The sequence below is a fragment of the Rousettus aegyptiacus genome, unplaced genomic scaffold, assembly GCF_014176215.1.
Source record: "Rousettus aegyptiacus isolate mRouAeg1 unplaced genomic scaffold, mRouAeg1.p scaffold_m13_p_1, whole genome shotgun sequence".
NCBI lineage: Eukaryota > Metazoa > Chordata > Mammalia > Chiroptera > Pteropodidae > Rousettus > Rousettus aegyptiacus.
In genome coordinates, this window is record NW_023416284.1 from 29,563,074 (window position 1) to 29,585,284 (window position 22,211).

At 38.0% G+C, this 22,211-nt stretch overlaps 2 pseudogenes; both read left to right on the forward strand.

The window, feature by feature from the left end:
• The first annotated feature begins 2,607 nt into the window (after positions 1-2,607).
• Positions 2,608-3,540, forward strand: LOC107499376 (annotated as a pseudogene).
• A 17,621-nt stretch (positions 3,541-21,161) lies between these two features.
• Positions 21,162-21,651, forward strand: LOC107499375 (annotated as a pseudogene).
• The last annotated feature ends 560 nt before the right edge of the window (positions 21,652-22,211 follow it).

The following is a 22,211-nucleotide window of genomic DNA, read 5'->3' on the forward strand; positions in this document are numbered from 1 at the left end:
CAGTGAGAAATCATTCAGAAGAGTAATTCTTTTATCTGTCTGCTGGTTCAATGACATAAGAAGCCCAAAGAGCCAAATGGAGTTTCATCTAATTCAATGGGACCATTGTTGTAGCCCCCATTAGAAACAAAGGTCTCCAAACCAGCAATGCTCAGAGTATCTGAAAGAAGAAGCAAAAATCCTGTGAATGGGTTATTATTAGGTATTCATTGTGAGAGAAGCCACCCCCACTTATAACCCTTGATTTCCGCAATTCTGGTTATGGAAAAGACAGCACTATATAATGGTCTCTGATTCAAAGTACACACTGCATGCTATAAGATAGAATCTCATCCTTTCACAGTGTTATCTCCTAACCTGATAATCCATAGTCATTCTCCAAGATCCATCCAGCTGCTACAAAAGCTAAACAGGTATGTTAAATACAGTTGTGACAGGTATCAGCATCCCAGCATGTTTCAGTTCTCTAATGATGGTACTAATATCTGCAGTTCCTACAGGGATTCAGTATTGCTTCTGGTTTGCTATTTTGGTAGAAAGTCTTTCTGCCACTATGGCTCACATAAACATGTTTACTCCAATTATATATTCGGGAACTGGAGAAAGAAGCACAGGATGTATGTGTGGACCAACTGGTCCCACCCTAAGCTAAGATCCCATCTATCACCTACCAACAATAGCTCTCAATGTGAGACACAGTATCATTTTGGATCCCCAGTAATTAGCATCAATTCAGAGGCAATGTCTATTAGTACCTGAAAGGTCTGGATAGTCCTTTTTTTCCAGGGAACAGCCACTTTAGCAAATGGGTGAAGGTACCTTTGAACAAGGCCTGGAGATTTATGATGTGCACATGCAGCAATGCTTCAGGATGATTCCTTAGGGAAAGAAGCCTCCCATTCAATCAAAGGACTCTACATTTGTGAACTAGCTTAAGTCTGAAAACTGGGCAAGAGGCATGATTCTTTATTAAAGTAACTTGAGTCAGGCTTTTGGCCACCAGATGCAGACCATGCTGTCCATCTATTTCACTTCAAGGGACATCATGATCAATTAGCCATGACCAAAGGTCCCTATGAGCCAAAGCATTCTTATTATTGATAACATTTCCGCTGCCTTTTACAGTAAACATACCTACCTTGTCTTTTACGTTAAGCGTTGCCACTTGACCTCTGCTTCTTGGGATCTCATCATTTGTAGTGAAATCAGGGAGTTCATTCCAATGGCAGCATCTTGTGTGGTCACACCTGTCCCAAAAGAAAAACAACCACAGACCTCTCTAGTGTATTTCCCAATGCCTTAGTGACAGGAGTGCCTTCCAGGCCTCTTCAGGAGTTAACCAAGTGGGGATGAGTGTGCAGTTTGCACATGATAAACCAAATCCAACCTTCCTATCTCCTTACATCTTCAGATTCCCTTCTTTATATCTGGCAGTGAAGATCTGGTATCTTATCCTCACTAAACGTAGGCCACCAGTAAGTCAACATTTTAGCCAACCAACCCTTTAAACTATTAAAGACATGTCCATATGCACAAATTAACACATTAAATCTGGAATCTCTAGTATGCAACTCCATGTCAATGAATACTTCCTAATCTAGTTACATTTTGTCTTAGAATCTATTCCTACATATTTCTGCCGACACTATGTATATCGGCTAACCCTCGTAATAATTCATTTAATGTATTAGCTACTCCTTTCTGAGTCATATTATATACCAGACTCTCCAGAGCAGACTGAGATTTGTCCCTACTTGTGGTTCTAGTGGCAACCGAATATGATTGTGATGGTTCTTACAAAGGATGCGCATCCCCTTGCAAGGCATCTGTCCCCAGTTAGGTTATTGCCAGGTTTTCAAGCAAAACAAGGCTAGTTTCCACAGAGTTCTGCCTCTGGAGGTGATGGATATGTTTATAGCATAAATTCTAGTGATGCTCTCATAATTGCACACTTATCTCCAAACTCATCAAGTTGTATACATTAAATATGTACAGCTTCCGGCACATCAATCACTTTTTAAATTCAATAAAGTGGCTTAAAAAAAAAAGAAATTTAAGATGAAAAAAAAAAGTCACTGTCTTAGGCTTTGCCCACCCCTCTATTAGAGGAAGAAGGGGATGGTAGGAGGTTTCCCACTGCTCAGAAAGTTCTCCTCTCTGGGAGAACTGAGCTGTTGCCTCCACCACGAGCAGGTAAGCAGCACAATGCAGTCTCACACTGTCATGAAGACATGATACCCATTCTTGCCAGTTGTCCCCCATGAGTGTTAGGTCACATGCTCCCAAGTCAATATGACTTTTTAAAAATGCTGAAAACATAAGGGGACATAGAGTTTATTTGGGAAGAGGGAACCTAATAGATTTTAATTTGTCTCAGTTGTCCCATTTAGGAAGAACATTCTGATTTGGGACTAATGGCTAAAATTTGGGGGAAAAGAGTTTAAAGAAAAGACAACTATTAAGATTCATTGGTGGCCTCTCCTCCTCCACGTGGCTGGGAGTGGTGCAGTTAGTGCTGGTGGTGATTCCCACATATCACAGTAACCCTGGTAGCTGGCTTCAGTCCTTGCTGACTTCCTGGGCCTCTGGGCCCCATTGCCTGCAGAGATGCTGAAGATCAAGTCAGTGGCAAGTTGGTGCAGTAGGATGCAGCAAGAATAGCACAGAGAGTTGAAGAATGCTGGAGGACTCATGTTCACCACAAGGATTGGGCAGCATATTTTGAAAAATCTTTTCATTGTTAACAGCATTATAATAAGGCTGCCTTAAGACCAACTGATGTGGGGCTGAAAGTTGAACCTGGAACTGGCAATATGACTGTTAAGTTGCTAGAAAAGGTAAAAAAAAAAATTAATTGCCTGTGAACTTGACCCAAGGCTAGCAATTCACAAGAGTTCAGGGTACGTATCTGGCCAGCAAACTTCAAGGAATGATGGGTGGTGTTTTGAAAATAGATTTTCTATTCTTTGGTGCTTCTGTGGCAAATTTGCCTTATCAGATCTCTTCTCTTTGTCTTCAAACTATTGCTGTACCCATCTTTTTCTCAGATGTGCTATACTTAAGTTTCAAAGAGAATTTGCTCTCCAACTTGTTGCAAAACTTGAAGATAAGTTATACTGTAGACTCTCAATTAAGGCACAGCTGTTAGCACATGTGGACCATTTAATAAAAGTCAGAAAGAATAACTTCAGACCACCATAAAAGGTGGAATCCAGTGTTATAAGACTAGAACCTAGGAATCCGCCAACACCTATCAATCTTCAGGAATGGGATGGCCTAGTAAGGATCAGCTTTATTAGGAAAAATGAGACACTGTCTGCTGCATTTAAGTCAAGTGCAGTATAGCAGCTATTGGGAAAAAACTACAGAATTCACTGTTTGGTCCATAATAATATAATACCAGATTTCAGCATAGCAGATAAAATATAGCAAATCCTAACCAGCACAGGTTTTAGTGACAAGCGGGCCTGTTCCATCAACATAGATGATTTCATCACATTGCTACACAAATTCAGTGCAGAAGGTATCCATTTTTCCTAGGTATCTGGAAAACAGAACTTTTTAAACTCAAGAAAAGAAACTGGGGAAAAAAAGAAACTGAAATTATATATTTTTAATAATTTGAGACTATGAAGTATGCTTTTCCTCCACTGGGACACTGTGCTTGACTATTTTTTATTTAATACTATGGTTGTCATCACTAATTACTCTAAAATTTTTTTTATTACTCTGAATTTTTAAGGTTATTAAATAAGTCGATTTAAGTACCCAAGTTTTTTGGTTTTGTTTTTAGTATCTAACATAGGGCAGGGTCCAATCTATACAGGACAATATTCAATTTCAAGAGCTGGAGACATATACAACTTCACACTTAAACTTATCATTTCTAACAGGTTATTATATAAAAATGTTACTCTTCTGTTTTCTATATTACTGTAAGAATCTCTTTAGGCCTTTGTCTCTCAGATATAAAATGTTAAAATATGCTTAACTTAGTTACATATTCCCTATACCATTTCTTATTATTTTTTTCTTATTTTTTTCTTAAAACGTTTTTTAAAAAAGATTCACTGGCAATCATTCTTAGTGATAAGTAGCAGGTGCTTTAGGTTCAAATAGAAATGGAGAAATAATGCTACGGGAAAAGCAGCATTAGATAAATAATCGAGTCACATAAATCATGTGAAATCTCTAGGGATGATCATGCATTTACATTAAGTTTCTTATTCTTCTTGGGCTAAAGTAAAAGGTCTGAAGAAGGTAAAATAGATAAGCAACATATCCATCAAAGAATATATCAAAAACTTTTGCAATAAAAAGTGTATCTGGAATCTGTGAATTGAATATATTCATGTCTCCTTTTTGGCTTGTGTTATATTCTATGATTGAGACATTAAAGGATGCATCTTCAACTTCCCACACCTATCTATAATTAAACTACGAGTTAGTTATCCTTCCTAAGTTCAAACCATAACTCTCTTACTTTTAACCATGCAAATGTCTTTTCAACATATAATCTATATGGTAAGTGGAGTGCTGACCATGAACATGTCAGATTTCTTACCAGAAAATATCAAGCCAGCTAGTTACTTTGTAGTTTTAGCAAATGCGGTTGCTTTTTAGGCCACAATTTCTATGAGAATCGACATTTTAAAATATAGGTTAAAGACATTCAGACCTAGAAAAAATATCACTATCTCTTTCCTCCCAGGAACAAAAGCTAAGAGCAGGTAAGAATCCAGGAAGTTACTCATCAGTGCAGAAGAATAGGCTGAGAGTCTTTCCTTCACTGCCTGAGTGGTGCTGATTTCAGCATAAAGGCATCCTTCAGTTGAGAGGCCCTGCCACTCATCAGTGATGTTCCCTTTGGTTAATTAGAAATGCTAAAATAACATGGGAATGATTTTGCTAGCCTAAGAGAACATGAATAAATTACATAAAAGCCATGAGTAAACAACATTCACAGTAGCTTTTCATAACAGTTCCTATCTCAACTTCACAGACTTAAAAAGTCTCTAAACTTCAATGTGATGAAAAGGCAGAATAAGACCGAATGGAGCCCAACCAACCACACTTCAGATATGTAACTACTTCTTGTACAACAGACAACATGCTGCAAGGGTAAAGAATCAGTTTCCCTGAAATATATTTTGGCCATACTACCATGTGTACTTGAATAGAAATAGAGGGTAAATTTTTGACCAAGGATGTAGGGTAACCCTGAAATAAATTATTTTATTACAATGACCCATTTCTTTTTTTAGTTTTAAAAATTTTATTTTATTGTGTTCAGAATACTTAACACAAGCTCTGCTCTCTTAACAAAATTTTAGGTGCACAATATATTATTGTTAGCTGCAGGTACAATGACCCATTTCATAGGCTTTGTTGGGGGAACAGTACAGAACAACTTTTCTCTCAGGTCTTAGAGAGATAAAGAGAGTAGTAGTTCTTGCCAGAAGACATGACATTACATAAGAGAGACGAGAACTCCCCTGATATGCTATATCTCTCCTCCTCCAAGGAGGACAACCATCCCCCTCATCAGGGCTGCCCCTAAAAAATGCATTCATATGTAGGACTAAAAAATAAAGCAACAAAAAAACAAGACCAAGAAATAAAAATTCATAGACACAGACAACAGTTTAGTAGTTACCAGAGGGAATAAGGGAAGTGGGGAGGTAGATAAGGATAAAGAGGGTCAAATATTTGGTGACAGAAGGAGATTTGACTTTGGGTGAACAGACAATGCAATATACAGATGATGTATTACTGAATTGTACACTTGAAACCTACATAATTTTACTAACCAATGTCACCTCCATAAATTTAATTAAAAGAAGAGTTAAGGTACTGGATGAAATTTTTGTCAGGGCCCTTGTCTATATAAACAATTTTCTTTACCCAAAAACAGCATGTCGGCACCATTCTGACAACCCAATTTCATACAAATTGTCAAAATATCTCTTAAATATCTCTTCATTGTCTCTGGTTCATCCTAGTCCAAGCCACCATCCCTTCTTCTTAGACTCCAGTGATAACTTGCCTTTCAATCTCCTTGTCTTCACAGTCCTCTAGACCTTCCTACACACAACAGCCAGAGTGGTCTTTCTAAATTTACATTTGATCATTTTCCCCACTTCTCCCTAAATCTGCTTAAAAACATGCAGTGACTTTCAATTGCCTTAACAGTTAAAGCAAAAAATACGTAGCATGGCCTATAAAGTCCTGTGTATTCTAGCTTTGCTTACCCCTAAAGCGTGGTCTCATGCCTCTCCCCTTCAGTCTCTCTATCTTCCAGCCATACCAACGCAAGCGTGGCACCCGAACCCTCTAGAAAGTAGATGTTGAGATGGAGTCAGGAAGGCAAAAGGTTTATTGAGGAGTGAGACCTATGAAAGGAAAAGGTAAAATGAAGGATTGGGCGGGGCTGTGAGGACCACAGTACAGACCTGTCAAAGTCTTTGCCAGTCCAATGGAGAGCTCTGGAGCAAAGCTTGCACATTATAGGACTCCCTATTGTGTGCAAGTGGCCAGACTCTTATACCACGGTCTTTGTCACTGGCTGGGGCCATCAGAGAAGAGTATAACCTCCTCTGAAAAGCTGAGATGGAATTACAGGAGTTTATCGCTGGAGGCTGTCAGTTGACCTGCATAACTCCTAACAGTCCTTTTTTTTTCCTTTTTGAAGGAGGAGCAGCTTCTGCCACAAGAGGGCATATAACAAAAGCCCCTACTGAAGCCTAGGGGGTTAGGGAACACTTCCTAAGAAAGTGACATTTAAACTGAGGTCTGTTGGATAGATTAAAATTGGCTAGGGAAGAGCGAGAGTATTTCAGGGAATAGTATGTGGGGAGGCTCTACGCACCAAGGGTGTTGGATCCTTGAAGGAACTGAAAAAAAGACTCCTGTGGCTGAGCACAATGTGTTGAACACAACGTTGGCTTCAGCATGCACTCAAAGAAATGAGTCTTGAAATTTATATAATGTTATTAACCAATGTTGCCCCAATCAATTTAATTTCAAAAAACATCAAAAAAGAAAAAAAGAAATGAATCTTTTTCAAACTGAAAGTAAGACTGTTTTCGAGGACCTCTAATTAAATATGTATCCTGAGGCCCCACTCGGAGATCCTAATTCACTAGGGCTGGTGCACAGCCTGTGCACTGTTTTTAATAAGCACTTCTCCCTGGGGATTCCAAAGTGGGTGGTTTGCAAAACGCACTCTGAGGACTGTGATAAACAGTAGCTGTTATTATTATTTCTTTACTTATCTGTCTCCCATAGACTGTGAGTTACTCTCAAGGAGTTTCCTAGCACTAGGTATAAAATATATACTTGGTAAATATTTGAGGAATTAGTAAATAAAAAATAAATAATGAAGGCAGGGTTGTGTAATAAAAATGGGATACCCAAACGCTATTCACCTCGTAAACTATAAATAAAATGTTCTATACTATAAACAGCGATGTTCAAACTTTTTGAACCATGTCCCACAGTAAGAAATACATTTTACATTATGACCCAGTTATACATACATACACATACATGTATAACTACAAAACAGCAGATCCATATATCAATACTTATCCTCACTACATATAAAGTGTTCTGAAATTTTCTACTCTATCCTTTTTCAAAAAATATATTGTTTTAATAACCCATTAATGGATCTCGTGCAGTTTAAAAAACAATGAGCAAAGTTCTATTTTTGTCATTACGCCTTGACCTACTACTCTCTCCCCACTCCTCCGGCTACAATTTGGCTTTGCTAAATTAGCAACATGTACCCAGGAGTTCTGTGAACTTAATTGACACGTCTTCTATATGGTGCTTCCTCCGACTCAAAAGGCCCTTCTCCCCTTCCTCACCTGAGTATTTCCGCTTATTCTGTCCTGTGTCCTGGGAAGCCTTCCCTCTTCTGGGCTAAGGCAGCATAGTGTTCTTATCTCTGTCACTTTGTATGGAAATTGTCTGTTTACCCGTCCTTACCTCTCAGCAGACTGTGAATACTTAGAGTCAATGATTAGACAAAAATGTTTATCAAACATCTGAATAAAATCTAAAGTGCTATTATATACTATTTTGAGAAGGGAAATTTGATGCTAAAAAGGCAGGGGAGGCATGATCTAAATAATATAATTATGTTGTTAAAAACATGAAACTTCTGTAAATGACCAGCAGAAACCTCACATTTTCAGATCCCTCCAAATTCTATGACTCACTAAAACTGTTCATTATTTTAGTCAGGTTTTAGTTCAAATAGAGTACAGGTTTTTGTTCAGAGCCTACAAATTCAAGAGTTTTAAACATAAATATTAAATATAGAAATACTGATTCTCTGAGAATCAGTATTTGGTGCTGGAATCAAATAAATTGGGTCAAACTCAAAGATGTAACCTCTGAATGCTCAGTATGATGACCATAAATGGGATGAACACACAGCCCTTCGAGAGGGTGGTGTGGCTCTGCATCTCAGCACTCCTGAAAGGCACGTTGGCTAATGTCCACATACAGAGAAAGGAATTGAAATTACAAGGTCTTGTCTTTTCTTGACTCTTAAGGTTACTTCTATTAGTTGAATGTATTTATACTGTATTTTTGGAACAATGTTAACAAAATCCAATAATATTCAAAGATGTTTGATTACCTTTATAAACTCTTTTGTCTTTGTGAAGACTTAAGCATTTTTGTTATTTCCTAGTCCCCTTTACTTTAAGCATTTCTATTTAAGGAGGCTCTTGACACTTTTCACTATTCTTTCTGTCTCTGGAGTCTTTCTTCTGTCTGGTATTTTTCCTCTTCTCCTGAGTAATCAGAAATCAAAAGGATCTTTGAAATGACAGCTGAAGGAGATAAGGGACTACCTTGCATCTTGCTTTATAAAGGAGAGTGAGGCTCAGTCCTTGACTCCTAAGAGCTGGGGATGTTGTTCATTAGAGGTGACAGCATTGCAGGGATCTGAAAGGAAAATTAAGAGGCATGGTTACTTATGAAATATTGGTTGTGCAGTCTCGTTCTGTTCTTCTAGCATACTAATACTAGGTAAATACAATCAACCCAGATTTCATTCTAATAGTTTTCATTTTTTTCTATTAAGATTTGAAAAGTGCTGCATACTAGACCACTGGTAAGCTGTATTTTCATATGCATTTGTGAAATAGCCTTGCTTCCATCTGAGAGCATGTGGTCTGCCAATAGCCCCCTGCTTGTTCATGCTTAATACAGAAGAGAATTTAAGAACTGTTATAATATTTATAATAAATGCTATGTTATAAATACACATTTATAATACTATATTTATTGACCTTTTAGTCTTTTGAAATTATTTTTCAACATCCATAAACCCTTGCCAGTTATGAATCATATAAACATTAATAGACATCAAAGAAAGAAAAAATTACTCTCAGGCTCACCACTATAAAAAAATAAAAATTCTTTTTATTTTCCCCTGTTCCCTTCAAGTTTTTGCGTATATGTCTATTAGGTATTTCACTTGCAAACAACTAAACAATAAAGGAATTGCTGAAAAGTCTAACGTCAGATGAGGCTTGACCCAGCAGCTCGAACTAAATCACCAAGTACCAAGTTTCTTTCATCTACTCTATTCTGCTTACCACAGGGTTGCTTTATCCTCAGGTTCCACATAGAAACCTTAGGGAGTTCCAGGTCCTCCCAGTGTGGTAGCAAAACAGCTCAGAAGTTCTAGATGCCACATCCTCACACCTCATCAAGCCCTAGCAAAATGGACTCGGATAGGGTTATCTGCTCCTCTTCAAACCAATCACCATGACCATGGAGACAAAGTTCAGATTGACCTGGATTATCAAGATCCACTCACATGGCTGAGAACAGGAAGAAGTGGTTTTCTTCAAAACACCAGGTCCACGTTCTTAGGGGAATAAGAGAATGGATGCCAAGCTGCATAAGCCATATATGCCTGGCATTGTATGCAAACTTGATTTGCTTTATCACTATAATAATGGCCTGGATGTTATTTTATGTTCTTCTTTTTAAACAATTATATTTTATTGTGTTTACTTGATAGTAAGTGTATTTTCAATGCTGTTATATTTATATCACTTAGTAATTCTATCATTATTTAAATCTGAATGTAAAATCTTGATAACTGATATGAAAAATCTAGCAACAAGTCATTCAAATAATATGAGCATGTAAAATGAATCACCCATGGATGCTAGTGAACTATAACAATGATCAAAACACATCTTTGGTGTGGCCAAGAGTTTAAGGCCAACACTCTAAGTGAATATTTATTCACTGATTTATTAATTTATCAAACAGACATTTAACAAGTACTCATGTGTGCCAGGATGTGCTATCAGTAGGGAATACTAAGATGAATCAAATCTGGTCCCTGACCTCAAGGAACTCATGGTTATTGTCAGCCTTTTCCCAAAACCTCATTCCAAGTTTCGTAATCTTATGTTCTATATATTTTACTTCGATGTAGCAAAATTCAGTGATAATCTCAAGCTTATCTGATAAGTTTCTTCCGTGGGGGCAGCCCAGACATTATTTCAATCTTCTTCAGAGTGATTGTCAAGCCACAAGACTGCAGTGTCTGACTACAAAACAGCTCCTTGCATATCTGTTTCTGTGCTTCCAGAACTCAGTTATTAGTACATGAGAATTCCTAGAGATACAAAGGATGATATGACTAAATGGAGACAGGTACCATACACCTGGATGTTGGTTCTTCCCAATTAAGGAATGGTTAAGTGAAATTCTAATTAATCATCAAGTTAATTTTTTAATTGTAACACAATTTTTTAAAATGTAATATGTACAAGGAACTAACAAAGATCATTCTAATATCTTCTGGAAAAATATAAAATAAAAAGTGAGCAAAGATTAGCCACTAATAGAAATTTAAACATGTTAAAAACTATAATTAAGACAGTAGAGGTTATTATACTGAGTGAAAAAAGTCAGACAGAGAAAGATAAATACCATATGACTTCACTATATGCAGAATCTAAGAAATGAATAAGAACAAACTAATCAAAAACAAATTCACAAATATAGAGGACAATCTGGTGATGGCCAGAGGAGAAGAGGGACTGGGAGAAAGGTTTAAAGAAATACAAATTAGTAGTTGATAGATGGTCACTGGGATGGGAAGCACAGCATAGGGAATGCAGTCAGCATTAATGTAATGGCTAGATGGAGAGCCAGAGGAGAAAGAGAGCAATTAAGGGGATCATTCTATAAACTATATAAATGTCTAACCAATGTACAATATACTTGAAACTAATAATAAAATAACATAAAATTAAGTTAAAAAAAAAAAACAATAGTAAATTGTCCTTTCAGAAAATCTTCGAAAAATATATGTAGATATACATCCCACCTTTAGGACGCATAGCTTAATTCCCGCCCTCTCCCTGCCAAGGGTGGGCTATACTAACCACCTATAAAAGATACAGCTAAGAAAGAGAAAAATAGTAGCTGGCATTGGAGATATCTGACAAACAGGACCTTAACCAAGTGATGAAATTAACATCATTAGCAATGTCACAGTTATCCCTGATAGGATGTCATGAGAAAGGCACTTCACCTCTGATATTCTTTCCAAAAGCCCACGAGCCCAGTCTAATCATAAGGAAAACATTAGACAAACCAAGACTGGAGGATGTTCTACAGAATATTTAGTCAGTATTTTTCTTTTTTTCTTTTTTCATTTACAGTTGAATATTATATTAGTTTCAGGTGTCAGTACTTTTCAAGACCATCAAAGTCATCATAAACAAGGAAAGACTAAGAAACTCACAGACCAAAAACTGAGAAGACATAGTAACTAAACGCAATGTGGTGCCTTGGATTGGATCCTGGAACTGAAAAAGGACATTAATGGAAAAACTGGTGAAATTCAAATAAAGTCTTACATTTAATTAGTGACAATCTGCCAGTGTTAGCGTCTTAGTTTTGACTAATATACTACGGTAATGTTAGATGTTAACAATAGGGGAAACTGGGTGAGGGGTATATGGGAACTTTCTGTACTCTCTTTGTAACTTTTCTGTAAATCTAAAATCATTCCAAAATAAAAGTTTATTAAAAAATAGCATGACATTGGCATAATTACATATAGATAGAGCAATGGGATTGAAGATATTACCTAGAAATAGACTTAGTATATAAGAATGTACTATAAGGAAAAGAAGGTATCATAAATTATGGACAATATATAGATTATTCAACAAATAAGGTTGGGCCACAGCTGTTCAGCAATTTGGAATGAATACAGTTTGACCCTTACATCCATTTCTACATCTATGAATAATCTATAAATTTTTATTGAGCACCATCTATATGCCAGGCATTATGTTAGGTATTAACACTTCCCCTGCTATCAAAGGCACACACAATTTAATGGGAAATGAGACATGGAATAAGTAAAGGGAAAATACCGAGTGCTTAAAAAGCATTCCTAACCAAGCTTAAGGTATCAAGGAGGTCTTCTCCGAGGAAGTGACATTTAAGCTGACATCTAAAGACCAATAGAAATTGGTCAAGTAACAAGTGAAGGAAGAGTATTCTAGGAAAAGAGAATAACCCAAACAAAGACCTGAGATGTATGAGATGACCTAAGGAGAAAGGTTAGTATGGTAAGAAAAGAGAGGAGCTGAGGAAATAGTCTTAAGGCATCCTAATAGGAGAGAATGGATAGTGGAGGAAGAGCCAGCCTTGAAACAGAGAAGAAGTAGTCAGACATATACAAGGAACTACAAAAGAGAATGGCAACATGGAAGCCAAGAACAACAATTGTGAAATACTGCTAAAGGTTGAAGTGTCCCTTGGATTTGGCAAAATGAAGTTATTGGCGATCTTGTAAGAGCACTGAAATGATAGGAACAAAAGCCAGATTAAGCGGTTCAAAAGGGTAAGGGATAGAACTTCTGATTTGAAGATGATAGAAGGAACACTTAAAGCAGTCTCCTAAAAATATAAGACATTCTTTTCATCCAGGCTTTGAAAAACGCATTGATGAGGGAGCACTAGCATCTTTGGAAGGGTCCGTATTGGCATTCTCTGCAAGTGAGAATTGACGGTAGGTGATGCTGCCACTGAAATGGGTTTCCTAAATTTGGTGTTTGATAAGACTACAGCACTCAACTGTCAGAGATAAAGTAAGCATAACTCTGTCTCTGTCTCCGTCTCTCTCTGTCTTTGGTGTGCATGTGTATGGGGGTACATATGTGTACAAAGACAACTGGAGCAGTGCACTTTTACAGGCAGACACCTTCACATCTTGACTCAAGTCTGTGTCAACGCTTTAACTCTATGTCAGAATCTAGACTGTAGAGACTTCAATGATATCACCTTTCCATACACGTAACCAACTTGCATAGATAGTTGATCCGCCTTTGATGACACCCCACTGATTATACCTAACAAGAAGTTGCTTAGCAAATACGCTAAATGTCTTTGTGAGACACACGTATGTCACAGTGGTAAATAAACACCATACAAATTAAGGAGACTGCTACTTTGATGAATTTTCCAGAGGTCTAGTGATCTGAGGCATGTGAAGATATGTTCTCCAAGATGAAATGGAGAGTAGCCCCTGTTCAAATTATTGCAAATTCCAAATTAACATATCAAGTGGAATTTTACTGTGTTTAGGGCTATGCAAATGTAGGGCAATAACTGTATGTAAAGGTATATAAAGATTAGAGAGCAACATAGGTGAAAATACCAACAATTAAATCTCTCATTTAGAAAAAATGCTTGTCAATGTGTCTGAATTAATAGCAGGGAATCTATGATGAACAGTAGAATGGAAGTTAGTACCATTTAATCTCCCTTCTCACTTACCCCAGGATTTCAGGAGTTTGGAAGGAAGGCCTGCAGGGTCATTAAATTCTCTCCATGGTAGAAGGATGGATGTATTAGTCTCAAACCATCCATAATAGATAGATGTTTGGTCTAGCCTTAGAAATCTACTCATATAATGATCACAGCTCAGCCTCCCTTGGCAGTTCTTAAGTGTTCTTAGAATTTTAATATTTATCAAATCCAAACTTCATCAACTTATTTCCAAAGCCCAGACAATGGCAGGCAAGATCTGTTGTAATGGATTCATCACCTGTCCTTCCCTCACCAGTTCTCAGCTTCCTTGCCAGGCACTTTCCAATGTCAGACTACTTCCTTTCTCTCCTACTTACCAGACTTTCCTCTACTTAGTCTTACATCACTCCTATCCTCTTCTTCTCTCACCTCTCCTTGTCTTGGTGCTGGATTCTCAGTCTCCTTTAGACATAATTTTTGGAGCACACCTGATTCCAGCTGCTGGATCTTGCAACTTTTCAGTAACCTGTCTTACCTTTTCTGAGCCATGATGCTTTAGACGTAGGATTAATACTTTCTAATTATGTATTACTGTAGTGGCTAAGGGAAACTGATGCCTATTTTGTAATTTACCTGTCTGAGAAAAAATTTGGCTTTAAAATTTTCATCCAGTGATGCTCACATTACCTATTTAGCCATTTTACATTACTTTCAGCCATGTATTATTTCAGCCATATATTTTTTTCTATACTTACGTAGATTGGGTAACACCTTCCTGACAAAGAAGACCAAACTTCCCTTAGAATGGTTTAGGTGATATTTTGTTGAAGAGTCATGGGAAAAAAACAATTCAGTTTTAAGTCCTCCTATTCTGAACATTCATCCAACAAGTACTTAATAAACACCTATAATATTTCAAACACTAGGCCTTTAGGATGACTCAGACTCAGACCTTCTTCCTGGAGCTCACCTCCTCAGTGGCGTGCAAGACATTTTCATTAATAATTATAATAAAATGTAATAATTGCTCTAAGTGGCATGGGAGCACAATAGGAGTATAATTCATTCACAAACATTTTCTCAGCAACTTCAGTCTGACTGGCAGGCACTAGGCTGAGTGGGAGTGGGGGTACAAAAATGAATCATATACAGTCTCTACTCTTAGGAAATCATAATCTAGTGGGGAAGAGTATAATGTTTAGGAGAGGGTCAGCAGGATCCAACGCCAAAAAGTCTAGTAAGATAATGACTTAAATGTCCATAAGGAAACAGAAAAGCCAAGAAGCAGACTTATACCTAAACGGAAACTTGATATATAGCAAAGTAGTCTTACATATCAGTGGGGGAAATGACAGATTATTCAATTTATAATTTGGTGACAATTAGTTACCCATAGGAGGAAAAAATAAATCCCTGCTTCACACTAGTTATAAAAATCAACCCCAGAGAGATTAAAGACGTGATATGCATAAAATTATATAAATCTTTTGCAAGCCAATATGAAAGGTCATTTTGACCTCAAGATAGTATAGGAGTTCTTAAACAAAACTCTGAGCATTCTAACCACAAAATAAAAAATTAATAAATCCGAAAATCAAAATGTAAATTAAAACAACAGTAAAATTATGTTAATATACAATCGAATTAGCTAAAATATAAAAGCACCTCATATGTTGCTTCAGAAAGTAAAATTTCATAAAACCATCTAAAAGAACAACTTGACAATATCTAGTAAACATAAAGATGAACATACCCTCTAGTCAAGCAATTATACTCATATACTCTTATACAGATACACGCATGTATATATGTATATTCAAAACAAAATTGCATATTTATATACACATATACAAGGAGATACAAATGAAAGATGACAAGACTTCCTCAGAACATTATTCATGACAGTAGAAAATCAGAAAGAATCTAAATGTACATTATCAGGAGACTGATTAAATAAACTATAATATATTTATCAAATGTGTGACAGACGTTAAAATTGAACTACTGTATTTTAGTTTCCAAAGTGAGATGCAGAATCACCACACAGGACTTGCAAATGAGACATTTGAAAACCAGTGTACAGTTCTTTACTTCGTTCTGCATCAAGGATAACTAAAGGAATAGGGGTTGGGAGACAGAAAGAAGAGAGGTATGAAAGCCCTGCTGGAAGGGGCCTCTACTCTCAGAGCTTGTCAGGGCCAAGGGTGGAATGAATGAGCCACATTTATAAATGAGAGTTGCTATAGGATCATTGTAAGTCCTGTTCAAGATGGACCCCTGGAGAAGTGAAATAAGATGCTCAGGGACCCAAGAAGGCAGAAGCCATTAGATACCAGCTAGAAAAGATGTTTTCACCCACGTCAGATAAATGCCAATGAGGGATCTCCATTATGGCGGGGGAGTCTCCAAAGAACTCACAAAAGCACCTCCTGACACAGAGAGTCAGATTTGAATGCCTATGGAGAGAGATTATGCTTTGTAACTTAAAGAAATCAGAAGCCTTTTTACTACCTAAGAGTAATCAGGTAAGTTAAGGGCCTACCCTAAATTTTATCCAGGAGCAAAAGAAGAACTAATGCTGTAGAAAAAACTTAAGAGGTTAATGGGAAAGAAAAACAAAGCTGCTTTAAGACAACCTCCCAAATACTGTGCTTGTCCAAAGTATCGGTTACATTTAGAATGCTACAAGGCAGGTAAAATGGCTAACCTAGAGGGACATCAACAGATAAATCTTAAAACTAGAATGTTAAACAAAAAAAGCAAGTTGCAGAAGAATAAATGTAGTGTGACACCATTTACATTAAGTTTGAATATACGTAAAACAACACCATATGTTATTTTGGTATACAGTAGTCCCTCCTTATCCACAGGGAATACATACAGTCCAGGACCCCCAGTGGGTGCCTGAAACTGCAGATAGTACCGAATCCTATATACACTATGCTTTTCCTACATACCCATGATAAAGTTTAATTTATAAATTAGGTACGGTGAAAAACTAACAGCAATAAATAATAATAAAATAGAATATAACAATATACTATAATAAATGTTATGTAAATGTGGTTTCCCTCTGTCTCTCTAGGAATATCTTATTGTATTCACCTTTCTTGATGATGTGAGATGATGAAATGCCTACATGATGAGATGCATTTGCAGTTTGAGGTACAACAGGAAAACTAACATGAATTTCTTTTTCCTTCTTCACAATTTCATGGATAGAAGTTCATTCTTACTGTAGATCTCAGCAACCTCAGCATAGGATTTTTTTTCTTTCCTTATTAAGTTATGAACTTTTACCTTTTCACTTAAAGGAAGCACTTTAAAGCTTCTCTCTGGCCTATCTGAATTGCCAGCATCACTCCTCCTGCACTTTGGGGGCATTGTTAAGTAAAATAAGGATTGCTTGAACACAAGCACTATGATAACCGTGACAGTTAATCTGGTAACCGAGATGCCTGCTAAGTGACCAATAGGCAGGTAACATATATGCTGGATAAAGGGATGATTCACCTCCTGGGTGAGGCAGAATGGGACACAGTAGAGATTTCACCATGCTACTCAGAACAGCATACAATTTAAAACTTATAAATTGTTTATTTCTGGAATTTTCCACTTAATATTTTCAGACTGGTTGACCACAGGTAACTGAAACCATGTAAAGCGAAAATATAAATAAAGGGGGAACTATGTAGTTTATAAAAACTATGTAGATTATAAAAATATACATGGGGATATTACGTACTAAATTCACACTGGTGGTTGACTCTGAAAAATGAGCAGGAAGATTGGGGGGAAAAAGGGATACAAGAGGACTTCACATATTATAATAATTCATTTATTTAGCTGGATAGTGGGTACACGGGAGTTCATTATTATATTCTCTATTCTCCTTTACGTGTAGTAATATTTCATGATTTTTTAAAGTTGAGGAGAAAAGGTCTTTTTAAACAGATGGTTAAATTGGGGTAGGTGGCCTGGTAAGAGCAGTGTCGGTGGGTGGTGGAGCAAAGGTGAAAGGCAGTGGTGAGAACCGAAGGAGAGGTATCATTTGAATTAAGTCTTAATGACTTGTAAGGCCTCAGCCTATATTACAGCCTCCAGGCGAGCTAAACAGGTCACTACATCCTAGACACAGCCCAGTTGCCCCCAAACTAAACATTTGCTTACATCATTTCTGCTCCCAGGGATTAACAGTTGTAGCTGCCATTTTGTAACAGCCTGCTACAATCCTGGCCACTGTGTACAACATCTACTCTGTGCCAGGAACTTTACAGATACTATTCTATTTAATCCTGACAACAGACTTATAAAGTAAATATTGTTATTCTCATTTTACAAATGTGGACATCAAACTTCAATGTTATATTCAAGGTCACTCAGGAAATGATGGAGATGTTATTTGAATCCAGGTTCATCTGACCCTAAAACACCTTCCATTACAGCAGCTTGTCCTACCTATGCCACCCTGGCCCCACCACACTCAGCTTCAGTTCCCCAACCCAGCTCAAATGTCAACTTCTTCATTTTCTGATTCATAGTTATTCATTCATTCAAATATTTATTGAGGGTGTAACAGACGATATTGGTGCTTCATATCCCCTTGGCCTGGCCCAGAGGCACCTGCAGCTTCTGAAAGCTGTGGATGGTTTATACCTCAGACACCTGCATCTCTTGGCCTGAAGGCTTTATCTGGCTGCAAGACTCGGTCCAAGCGAGAACAAGCTGAGGTGCTAGGGAATTAGCACGCTCAGCAGTAATCCTCAACCAATGTGGAATGGCAGTTGGTAGAAAATACCTCATCCTCTTGTGAGACGATTCTGAGGTACATTCTATACATTCCCTCCAAGGAGACCCAGCAGGATGGAGCCCCAGTTTCCCATAGCTGTAGTCCTCTTGTTAATGTATATTATATTGGCTTTCTTTCCTTTTCTGTCTCACTTTTCTACTCCTTCACCAAACTTCTTGGGCTCACCCTCCAATAAGCTACTAGTGCTTGTCTCAGAGTCTTCTTAGGGGAACCCAAACTTAAACAAAGGGCCTTCCTTGTGCCTCTTCACAAGGCCTTCCCTCAAGCCCCAGGCACATTCGTGCTCCCTCCTCTCCACTTGCTTTGTTATCCTATCCTGAAGCCTTTATGATTCCAGCTCACTTTAAACAGCTCCAAGTGGATGCCCTGGTTTTGGTCCTCCTTGCTGCCAACAACAGAATTGAAAGTCTACGGATAGGCTGAATTATTGAAAGTCCTTTTTACATTTTAACTGATTAATCCTCACCACCTCCCAAAAAACCTTGTATAGACATATCTCAGGTTCCAGATCACCTCAATAAAGCAAGTTTCCCAATAAAGCTAGTCATAATCTTTTTGCTAGTGGAGGGTCTTGCCTTCAAATCATAAAACACACAGCATCTGTGAAGCTTAATAAAATGAGTGAGGTATGCCTGTATTACCCTTAGTCTGAGAACTATTTACAGGGGCTAAAATCAAGGCACAAAAAAGTTGTAACAGAATCAAAAGTAATTCTTCTTCAGTTTGAACCAGAAAATAACTGGGGGGAAAAAATCCATCAATTTATTAGATTTAGATATTGTGAGTTTTCCTTTTTTAAAAAAAAAAAAAACCTATTTATGTTGGATGCATTGATTTAGATTGTATAGATGAACTGAAGTGTTTATTAATTTCTGCATATTAATGATCACAAGCATGACCAGAGATATATAAAGAGAAATGTGTCTTATTGTTTTCAGTGAGGGGCCCTTATGAAACAGTATGGATTTTGAAGTCAGTCTGCCTGTTTTAATCTTGGCTCCACCCCTTATAGACATGTGATCTGGACCAATTTACCCAAGCCCTTTCTTTCTTAGCTGCCATAATTATATATTGGAGACAATACTAGTACCTATCTCATAAGGTTGCTGTTATGGATTTGGGCATGAGATTGATAATATTGCTGTTGTTTTGTGCTCATCTCTGCAGGCTTCTCACTGACATCTTCTTCCACTCCATCGGAGAGCACCTTACTCTATGCCTTTCATTCTTCCTTCCTCTAAGCAGACACTTTCTCAACCTCACCCTTCTTCCCTCACTACTGGGGTCCAGCCCAATATCTCTCTCCATTAAGCACTTGTGTCCTGATTGCTCCATCTCTAATACCTCCATCTCCCTACTTCATCGCTCTCCACCAGTTGAGGATATAGGTATATAGAAGAGGTATATTTGTAGGTTGCAGAAAGGAAGTTCAAGAGGGTATAATGAAATGATTGAGGAGCAAGGCAATAAAAAGGAACCCATCCTTTTTTGGACTACACCATTTGTAGTCCAATGCCTGGGTCAGTAGAGGGTATATACAGAACAGGTAGAAAGGACGATCGGAAAGGCAGGCCGACCCCCATAAATGGGATTCATTCTGAGAGGACCATGGAGAAAGGAGCATTAACCCTGACCCTTTTCTCCCCAGGGAAGTGCTTGTCTTGTCCTAGGCCAGGACCCCAGGTGAATCCCTCATTCCACGTGTCTGAAAGGAGTAATTGAACCGGAATCATCTGTCTCTCTCACAAATAAAGGTGGCAGGTCTGTTACTTCTGAAGAGAAGATCTGAGCAAGGAGCTCGGCTCCTCTTGCTTCCAGCCTGCCCCACTCTTGGTTGTATCTGGGAAGTGGGAGATAAGAATACTCTGTTTCTTATCTATAAAACACTGGTTCTCTGGCTGTAGACCTAATTGAAATTATAATCTCCTGGAATCATGCCTAGCAGTGCTGCATAGAAAAAAGCATAAACTGTGGTGTCAGATAGACATAAGTTCGATTTTCAACTTGGCTACTCACCAGTCATATGACTTGGAGCAAGTCATTTAGCCTGTCTGAGCCTCAGTTTCCTCATAGGGATTAAAGTATCCACCTCATCTGTTATAGGGAGAATTTTATGAGATGATGCATAACTATGCCAATTTGTTCACTATTTGTTGTCCAATGCCTGGCACAGAGTATGCCTTCAATAAAAATGTGTTATAATTGAACGAATGAGTAGACACTTAACAAATTATAACCAGTATCCCTTTGTCTGGAATGATTCTGGATTATGGTAATGATACTCTGCCCTGACCTGGTCCAAAAAAAATCATTACTTCAAATCCAGAGATAGTGACACGTCAGCCTAAATGTGCCTGGAAAACTGCATCATGTCCCACAGGCTAAAGGGGGCTTCTGGGAAACAAAATTGCAATAACATTATTTGTCTCCATTGAGGAATTGAGTACAGTGCTTCTCAAACCTTAATGTGCCTCCGAATCACCTGGGGAACTTGTTAAAAAGCAGGTTCTATCTGTCATTTTTCCATGTCACCATAATGGTGCACATGAATGTCTCAGCTGAGGGTCCCAAGAGCATCAACAATGACAGTAAGAGAGGCGAACACTAGGTTATCAGGCCACACTCTGATGTCATCATCCAGTTTCTAGCTGTGATGAAGAAGCATGGTTACATTGGAGAATTTGAAGCCACTGATGATCACAGAGCTGCAAAAGTTGTTGTGAACCTCATGGGCAGGTTAGTGTGGAGTGATCAGCCCCAGATTTGATGTACAACTTGCAGATCTAGAAGAACAGCAGAATTACCTGCTCCTGTCCCATCAGTTTAGCTTCGTTACACTGACAGCTAACATCACAGACCACAAAGAAGCAAGATGAAAACACACAGGAGGGAAAGTCTTAAGATTATTTATCCTGGGATGCAATACATTGGTGCAAATAAAATGCCCCAGTGTGGGGAGGGGGGAAGCAGTAGTTCCAAGTGGAGGACTGGCAAGTTCCCAGGTGATGCTTAGTGTTAACTTGTGAACCTCATTTTAAGTAGCAGGAGTTTAAATAGGGGCCAAAAACTTTTTCTGTAAAGGACCAGATAGTAGACATTGTAGCCTTTATGAACTCTATGATCTCTGCAGAAACTGCCCAATTCTGCCAGTGTAGAATAAGAGCAGCCACAGACAACACAAGTGAGTGGGTGTGGCTATATTCCAAAGAAACTGTATTTATAAAAAACGAGGGCAGACTAGATTTGGCCTGTGGGCTGTAGTTTGCCTACCCCAGTCTAATATATTTAAAATCAGTATTTCATTCTTGTAATGGACATCGGTGATCTTGTCTTCTGAGCTACCAATAATTCCCTCGGCTATGGTTACTTACCCTTCCTGCAGATCTACTCCTCCTACTCACAGTGGTTCCAGGAGCAGAGCACCCACTGCCAGGTTCCCACAATGGGACTCTGAATCCAGACTTCCGCTGATTGGTTCAGGGTGGTGGTACAACTCCCATGGGCACCATTCACATTCTACCCTACAGAATGTTGCGCTCCAAGGGTACCTCTGCATAAAAAAACAAGGTGAATGGCATCCTTTAAG